Raw genomic sequence first — 9,425 nt, 5'->3', positions numbered from 1 at the left:
TGGAAAATACTCGGCAAGACCAGTGGAGTGCCTTCAGCATTTGTTTGCTTTTCTGTCAGGTTTCTAGCATCTGTGAATTGCTTTCTTGAACATTCATGGAATCTGAGAGTCACTTGACATGGAATAGGCCATTTGACCCATTGAGTCCGTACCCCCCCCCCCACTGGGAAACCAGTCGAATGTTTGCAATAATTACAAATGACCTGGAGTTGGGGGTGAGGGGAGGGGTTGGGGGGTGATCTCAAGTTGCCTCTTTGAAGACAAAGAGAAATGCTGAAGTCCGGAACAATGCAGAAACCTGTTACAGATTTCCCCAGAGCCTTGGGGGATAGGGAGGAACCAACAGAAGCCAGGGGTTAAAATAGGGTTCAATGTAATGAGCATCCCTGCCCCTTCACACTCCTATTAACCTTTTTTGTTGTGCCCCAGGATTGCCAAGCCTTGATCGGCCCTCAGTCCAATGATACATACCACTGGAAGCCAGCTGCGGTCATCACAGCTGCCCCGGACCCTGTCTGTTAGAGAAGGCAGTGTTCCCTGCAGTGCCCAAATAGCGACCATTTCAGCCTCACGGCCACAGCCTTTTATTGCAGAGCCAAACAACCCTGCAATCAACACATGAAACAAACCAGGCTCACAGCGCACAGCCCTTCACCTGCACCCAGAGACTAAATCATCAGCGAAAGATATCCAGACTGGCGGAATTCATCACCAGCCGACATTACACGCATTGCCAGTTGCAAAATTCACAACTTTATCTCCAGCAGTCTCCAGCTCCTGTTTATTTATTTCAACTGGGAAAGCGAGAACCTTGCTCATTCCGTGATGACCTGTCAGCGCACACCCTGTTCTTCCAAGGCACACCAAGGATCAGAATTTTTATTGATAGAGGTTGGGGCAGGATGTTTTTTAAGGGGAGAATTCGTGTTTTGAATAAACAAAGAAAGGCTCTATGCTGCTGAATACATGCTTAGAGGGAGCAGTCTGGCCACTGGCATCTGGGGAGGAAGAGCCCCCAAGGTATTTATTTTATTAATTTCACCTTGGCTTTCAAAATTCTAATAAGTTAGTGTGATTAAAAATAATATAATGTTGGAAGAGTGGACAGAACATCAAATTATAGGCTACCCACAAATTTTGTGTTGTTTGCCAGCCAAAACACTTCAGCACAAACTAACGTGTATTGAGTGAAGATTTTATTCTATGCTTTGAATGACATTATTTTCGGTCACTTACCTTTTGTGTGCATGTCCATTTATCCACTTACTCAAACAGTGCCTTTATGTAGCAAAGGTGAAGATACATCACCAATGTTTCAGGCTGGAGCCCTTCATCAAGGTGTGGGGGAACATGAAAGATGTCCGAACAAAAGGGGGAAGGGGGGGTGGTGAGGATGGGAGATGATAATTGGAGAGGGGGAAGCTCCACCCCGAAACAGTGGTGATGTATCTTCATCTTTGCTACATAAAGGCACTGTTTGTCCTGCTGAGTTTCTCCAGCATTTGTGTGTTTTATTTTCACCTTACCATGGTGGCAACAGAATCCTGTGTTTTACCCCAGCTTTCAGTATTGAGTCATCTTCACATTTTTTTTACATACGGCATGGTAACATTCGGCCCACGAGCCCATGCCGCCCAATTGCACCCAATTGACCTAAATCGCCCGGTACGTTTTGAATGGTGGGAGGAAACCAGGGCACCTGGAGGAAACTCACGCAGACTTGGGGAGAACATACAAACTTCTTATAGACAGCATGGCTTTGAACCCTGGGACCGATTGCTGGAGATGTAGTAGCGTTGCATTAACCGCTATACCAACCGTGCCCCCCTCTTGTAGGCATAAAATATTACCTTCCATCAGGAACTTCACAATAGCTTTTCTTTTGTTTCAATGCTTCGTAGAGTTTAATGATCAGCATAGCAACTGTTTTGGATGGTGATGTCTGGTTGTAATTACGGCAATCTTTTGGATTCAAAGTAAGTGGCTGTAAAATATTCACTTTAATCTGGGCTTGAACATAATTATGTGCCTTTTATTTGGTGTTCTGTTTGGAGTACGCCATGCGTCCAGATGCAGCAGAGGTTGACTGCTGATTAATGGGGTACTTTTTTTTTGGATGGAACTACCAGCAAAACAGTTGTTGGCAATTATATGTTCATTGACTTGGCATTGGCGAAGATGATCTAATGTCCTACTCAGAATAATGTCGACAAGTGGGAATGAGGAGAGGCCATGGGATTTAGTAATTTCATTTTTTAATAGTTTCAATTATGACTTCTGGGGGATGTGCCTTTTGAGAACTGATTTCCCCAGCAAAATTAAGGATAGCTTCAATTTGATCAAAATGGTGCTTGTGGTTGCATTGGAAGCTGCGATCATAAAATAACAAAGGGCAGTTTTCCTGCTGATGTGAAACTTAATTTGGCCTTAACAATTTGCAGGAATAGGGGCGATTATGAATGCAGAACTGAGCAGCTCATTCATAATCATGTTATACATTTGCACTTTACCCTGTTCTATTCTACCGCATGGCCAGATTGTCGCGTCTGCTGACGGCAGCGCTACCTAAATGAGAGACATCCACACAGCACAAGGGTGAGCCAGCAACAGAACTTTATTTTGAATTCTGTGGGCTGCTCTAGGAGCACTGCCCACTTCCCATGAGGGGCACGCTGGCCTCAGGTAGAGACGTCAACACGTCACGGTGCTACTCCCCGTCCAGCAGCACCTGGCTTGGAGGCGGCGCCATCTCCCGGGCCATGCGTGTCGCCAACTGCTGGCTTCTTCTCAGAAGGGAAGGGGGCCCATGCCATCTTGCGTTGGACCATCTAACCGCACGGTCGCTGGGCCCGCTACAAGATGTTAAATTTATCCACTTACTCAATAGGAAAATCTAGATCACAGTACAAAAGGAAGAGTGTTATGCTGAAGAGGGCAGTCAAAGATTTGGAACGGACATTGTGTATAGGAGTTGGGATGTTATGCTGAAGTTGTTTAAGGCATTGGTGAGACCAAATTTGGAATATTGTGTGCTGTTCTGGGTGTCTAACTACAGGAAGGATAGAAAGAATGCAAAGAAGATTTACAAGGATGTTGCTGGGTCTTCAGGAGTTGAGTTACAGGGAACGATTAAATAGGTTAGGACTTTATTCCTTGGAACAAAGAAGAATGAGGGGAAATTTGATAGAGGTTTACAAGATTATGAGCGGTATAGACAGAGTGGATGTGAATAGACATTTTCCACTTAGATTAGGGGAGATAAATACAAAAGGTCATAGTTTTAAGCTGAAGGGGGAAAGGTTTATGGGGAACGTTAGGGGGAAGTTTTTCACTCAGAGAGTGGTGGGAATGCAGAATGGGCTGCCATCTGACGTGGTGAATGCAGGCTCGATCTTGCGCTTTAAAAATAAATTGGATAGATACATGGATGGGAGAGGTTGTGGAATGGGTACAGGTCAGTGGGACTAGCAGTATGATGTTTCAGCACAGACTAGAGGGGCTGAAAGGCCTATTTTCTGTGCTGTAGTGCTCTACATTTCTTTCTATGGTAACCAGGGAATTTTAAAGACCTAGTTCAAAACTTTCTGAGCGATGATAAGATTTTCAGTTTGCATTTTCATCATTTAACTTCTAGACAAAACAATGGAATATTATAAGCAAAGCTAATATTTAACAGCATCAGTACCTCCTGGCATAGTGAGGTTTTAAGCACTTAATTACCTTGATCTCATTTATTTGTTGTTATCATCGGAAAATGAATGTGATCTGGGATGCAGATCATGAAAGTGGAGGTGTAATTTTTTTCTCTTTGCTTCACATCCTGATGGTTTGTACGTGTACTGGTTTAGTTAAGTTTCGATGAAAGGTCACTTACCTGAAATGTAAACTCTGTTTCTCTTTCCACAAATGTTGCATGGTCTATGGTTATTTCCAGTGTTTTTGGCTTCATATCAGTGACTAAATACCTGGAGGAGCAGATTGTATGGAGATTTGAATTACAACTTTGAATTCCACTACCCCAACTATAGAATTTAAATTCAAGTAACTAAAGCTTAACATGAATTCATCCTGGTAATGAAACAAAAGCTACTGGGCTTTCAATAGTTCAGAGGATATCCACTGAGATGATTCCAGGATGCTCATATGAGGAGCTTTTGGCCTATACTCATTGGAATTTAGAAGAATGAGGGGCGGGGTGGAGGGTGGGGGGTGGGAAAATCTCATTGAAATATTCAAATATCCAAATGTGGAAAGGCGTGGACAGACTAGATGAAGAAAGCTTGTTCATCACGGTGGGAGAGTCTAGAACAAGAGGGCACATCCTCAGGATTGAAGGGCATCCATTTAGAACAGAGATATAGAGGAATTTCTCCAGCTGGAGGACAATAAAATTGTGGCATTTGTTGCCACAGACAGTCATGGAGCCAAAGTCATTGGGTGCATTTAAGGCAGAAATTGACATGCTCTTGATTAACCAGGTCATCAAAAGGCCGGGCAGTAGGGCTCAGTAGGAAAGTGATTAAATGGTGGGGCAGACTTGATGGGCTGAATGACCTATTTTTGCTCCTGTGTCTTGTGGTCTTAAATCTCCTTTAGAGAACAATGTTTGTCATCCTCAAGGATCTGCCCTTTAGACCCATCAGACCCAGCAATGTTTATTCTTTTGTTTTTGAAATTTTTATTTAAAATTTAAGAATCATGATGCAATAATAAACACAAAATGTACAATATTAATAAGAAAACATGGCATATCACAGAAAAATCCCTCTAACCCCCCCTTACTCAAAAAACCCTCTCCTTTTGTATACCCCTTATCTAAAATCACCTCTAAGCTCCCCCTGACTACCCATTTCTAAAAAGAAAAAAGGAGAAAGGAGATTTAAACTATAATGACATAAATAAATATCGTGGATTGAGGCATTTCCCCCACCAAGGCAGAAGTAATCAAAGTTTTAAACCCATATAGTCCAAATAAGGGCTCCAAACTTCCCGAAAGAAAAAATAACGATCTTGTAAATGATATGTTAATTTTTCCAATGGTACACAAGATCTCAATTCTGTTTGCCATCGAAGTAAATTCAACTCTATGTAGTTTTTCCAAGTCATCGCAATGCACTTTCTCACAACTGCTAATGCTAATCTCAAAAATGCTATTTGAAATTTATTTAATCTTAATTCCAAACAGATCTTTTTTAATATTACTTAGCAAAAATATTGGGAATTTAACTTTTAATTCGTAAAAGTTCCTTAAACCGCATCCAAAAAACTTTCACCACACCTTTTCACGTCTAAAACATAAATCCGTAGAAAGTAAATTATATCTCATTAATTTCTCAGGAGTTAAATTAAATATAATTGATGTATAAAAGTTTATTTTTGTTCAGGACACTTACAGATGAGCAATAAATGCCAGCATTCTATATAAGGTTCATAAAAAATAAAAATATTTTTCCTGTTCCCTATGCTGTAAACAAAATCATTCAAAGCCATGCGACCTGAATTAACCTCTAAATTTCCATTCATCCTTTATCCTGTGTCCGCTGAATGACATTGGCTCCCAGTTAGGGAACAATATTGAGGTGACAATACTCTGCAGCACATTTAGCTTGTTGTTGTCAGGAGGGAGGTGGGGGGTGGGTGGTGGATGGAGGATGTAGGGAGGGGCTTGAATCAGTTTAGTCTCTCTCTCTCTCTCTCTCTCTCTCTCTCTCTCTCTCTCTCTCTCTCTCTCTCTCTCTCTCTCATATCATCGTGCTGATTCTACACATACCCCTGGAACACCTGAGCAGCAAAGATGTATGTGTATCAGGATGTTCATTATCGACTACAGATCAGCATTCACTCTCATTATCCCCTCAAAAATGATCATCAATTTCCAAGAATTCAAGACCGCAATCAGTGAAGATTAGTAAGAACATATCGTCCACAAGCTTCATCAGTACTGGAGCACCACAGGGCTGCGTTCTTAGACCCCTGCTCTTCTTGCTATGCACCCATGACTTTGCGGCCATCAATAAATTTTCTGATAATACCACTGTAGTATGTTATATAAAAAAAGGGGCAATAAGTCAGCATAGAGGAAGGAGAATGAAAACTTGGCTGAATGGTGTACCAACAACACTCAATGTCACCAAAACCAAGGAGCTCAGTTTGGATCTTTGGAAGGGAAAAACAGAGGTGTAAGATCCAGTGATCATTGGGGGATCGGGGGTGGAGAGGGTGAGCAAATTTAAATTCCTGGCAATTATCTATCGTGGAGGATCCTTCTTGGACCCAACTTACGAAAGTCATTGTGAAGAAAGCACATCAGCAACTCTAATTCCTCAAGAGGTTTGATATGACATGGGAAACATTGGCTCACTTCTACAGATATGTAGCTGACTGGTTGCATCACAGCTTGCTATTGAGACCACCTATACTTCAGAAAAGCAGCAGCAATCATCACAGGGCCACTCAAAATGAACCGGTGGTGTAGGTTCTTCTTTGGCTTGGCTTCGCGGACGAAGATTTATGGAGGGGGTAAAAAGTCCACGTCAGCTGCAGGCTCGTTTGTGGCTGACCAGTCCGATGCGGGACAGGCAGACACGATTGCAGCGGTTGCAAGGGAAAATTGGTTGGTTGGGGTTGGGTGTTGGGTTTTTCCTCCTTTGCCTTTTGTCAGTGAGGTGGGCTCTGCGGTCTTCTTCAAAGGAGGCTGCTGCCCGCCAAACTGTGAGGCGCCAAGATGCACGGTTTGAGGCGTTATCAGCCCACTGGCGGTGGTCAATGTGGCAGGCACCAAGAGATTTCTTTAGGCAGTCCTTGTACCTTTTCTTTGGTGCACCTCTGTCACGGTGGCCAGTGGAGAGCTCGCCATATAATACGATCTTGGGAAGGCGATGGTCCTCCATTCTGGGGACGTGACCCATCCAGCGCAGCTGGATCTTCAGCAGCGTGGACTCGATGCTGTCGACCTCTGCCATCTCGAGTACCTCGACGTTAGGGGTGTGAGCGCTCCAATGGATGTTGAGGATGGAGCGGAGACAACGCTGGTGGAAGCGTTCTAGGAGCCGTAGGTGGTGCCGGTAGAGGACCCATGATTCGGAGCCGAACAGGAGTGTGGGTATGACAACGGCTCTGTATACGCTTATCTTTGTGAGGTTTTTCAGTTGGTTGTTTTTCCAGACTCTTTTGTGTAGTCTTCCAAAGGCGCTATTTGCCTTGGCGAGTCTGTTGTCTATCTCATTGTCGATCCTTGCATCTGATGAAATGGTGCAGCCGAGATAGGTAAACTGGTTGACCGTTTTGAGTTTTGTGTGCCCGATGGAGATGTGGGGGGGCTGGTAGTCATGGTGGGGAGCTGGCTGATGGAGGACCTCAGTTTTCTTCAGGCTGACTTCCAGGCCAAACATTTTGGCAGTTTCCGCAAAGCAGGACGTCAAGCGCTGAAGAGCTGGCTCTGAATGGGCAACTAAAGCGGCATCATCTGCAAAGAGTAGTTCACGGACAAGTTTCTCTTGTGTCTTGGTGTGAGCTTGCAGGCGCCTCAGATTGAAGAGACTGCCATCCGTGCGGTACCGGATGTACCGGATGTAGGTTAATTGGGTGTAAATTGGGCAGCATGGACTCGTGAGCCAAAATGGCCTGTTGCTCCGCCGTATGTCTAAATTTAAAATTTGATTTAATTTTAAAAATCAAGGATCCACACTACCCAGGACATGCTTTGTTCTTGCTGTTGACATCAGGACAGAGGTATTGGGGTCACAAGATCAATACCATCACATTCAGGAACAGTGGCTATCCCTCCACCATTAGACTCATTTAAGGACTCTTACTTTGCCCATTATTTATCATTGATCTTTTCCTGTATTGCATAATCAGTTTGTTTACATTTCTTTTATCATTTATATTTCTTGAGTCCAGTTTTTTTTCAACTGCCGATATGTAGAAATTAAATAAGTAAAAATCGTGTCTGGCTCATAGGAAAGGGAAGCTCAGGGCTGTAGGTGATGTCACATAAATCTGAACTTTGAGCTTTGAATGACTCTTTACTGATGAAGAAATCTGATTCTCAAATAACTCACTGTTCAATATTCAAATTAAAGACACTCATTGAAACTGGATATCATATTATCACAGATTGGATTGATTGTGTCACTCCAGTTTACTGCATTTGGTGGAGCATATGTTTCTGATTTTCCCAGCGTGCACATTATATCTTGGTTGGGTGAAAGCATGTTTCGCCACAGAGTAAATAAATCTTTCCCATTATGTGGATTAGTGCTGCTACCTACTGTTTGGCCAAGGTTTGGCATGCTATTAATATTTTTTTTCATTTTGTGGTTTGCAATAAAATGTTCAGCGTCTTGGAAATGCCAAATTCTAGCTACATCAATGTAGTTCAAAATATGAAGATAACTTGCATTAGTGCAGATGGCTGGGGGTTGGGTGGGGGGTGGGGGTGGAGAAGGTGAATGAGGGAAGAGTGTATCTGTGCATGTTTCCAATCCAATAGGGCTGATTTCTCTTTAAGTTCGAAGTTGTCGAAGCTACAGATTTGTTGATGCTGGCAGACAAAACAGATCATTGACCTGTGAATGCTGTCTCGAGTTTATCCTTTACATCATCAGCTGTTGCACTAACACTTCTTAACAGCACGGACTGTAATTAAGATTTGTGGAGTTTGTGTGTATTATTTCCTTTAATACTAAATTCATCAAGTGCACAGAACAAGGGGATGGATGGTGTTTGGAGAGGTGAAGGAAACTTTCTCCATTGAGTTCCACCCACCCCCCCTTTGTTTTGCTTTTCTTTCACTAAGATTTTAATAATGCTGTGTTCAGTTGATATTGCCAGGAAGTTTATTTTTCTTTCCCCAGGCCAATTCTCTGATAAGGCTTTTGATACATAATTCTACAAACATGCTTCAACTTTTGTTAGACAGCCATAAATGAATATGTAGTGTTTGTCAGAGATAATTCAATAACTGTCCAAGTGTGATTCACAGCAAATTTCATCCTGGTCACATAAAAAGCAAAATGCTGAAGTAACTCTGCAGGCTGAGCAATCTCTTTGGATGAAAACTGGAGAGTCGTCTTTCCACTGAGATCCTCCAGAATTTCTTTGCTCTAGATTCCAGCACCTGTGTCTTCACTGTGGTCTCATTTGTTGTCTATAAAGACACATGTAGCACAACAGGAAGCTTTGAGTAAATAAACAAATCGACAAAGGTGCCTGTTTTTTTTTAACTTTTGCTTAATCATTTAAGAGGAGGTTGGATGAGTGCATGGATGGGAGGGGATGGCAGGGTGCAGGTAGGTGGGACTAAAGGAGTTCACTTAAATCGGAGCAGACTAGAGGGGCCGGGAGGGCCTATTTCCATACTGTAATTGTTAAGGACTGCCTAAAGAAAGCTCTTGGTGCCTGCCACATTGACCATCGCCAGT

The 9,425-nt window shown here is 42.9% G+C and overlaps 1 long non-coding RNA gene across 3 annotated transcripts in view; it reads right to left on the bottom strand.

Annotated features, from left to right (window-relative positions):
* Nucleotides 1-2,645: 2,645 nt before the first annotated feature.
* Nucleotides 2,646-9,425, bottom strand: part of LOC138739870 (uncharacterized) — a 129,771-nt gene continuing 122,991 nt past the window's right edge. For 2 of the 3 annotated variants that reach the window (XR_011342503.1, XR_011342504.1), the window contains exons 3-4: nt 3,875-3,965; nt 2,646-2,852 (exon numbers count right to left, since the gene is read on the bottom strand). This is a non-coding gene — a long non-coding RNA (uncharacterized lncRNA). Of the gene's footprint in view, nt 2,894-3,874; nt 3,966-9,425 lie in introns of all 3 variants that reach the window. The other variant, XR_011342505.1, reaches the window with a different exon arrangement.

This window comes from Narcine bancroftii, chromosome 7 (genome assembly GCF_036971445.1).
Source record: "Narcine bancroftii isolate sNarBan1 chromosome 7, sNarBan1.hap1, whole genome shotgun sequence".
Lineage (NCBI taxonomy): Eukaryota > Metazoa > Chordata > Chondrichthyes > Torpediniformes > Narcinidae > Narcine > Narcine bancroftii.
This window is presented reverse-complemented; position numbering and strand designations above follow the sequence as displayed.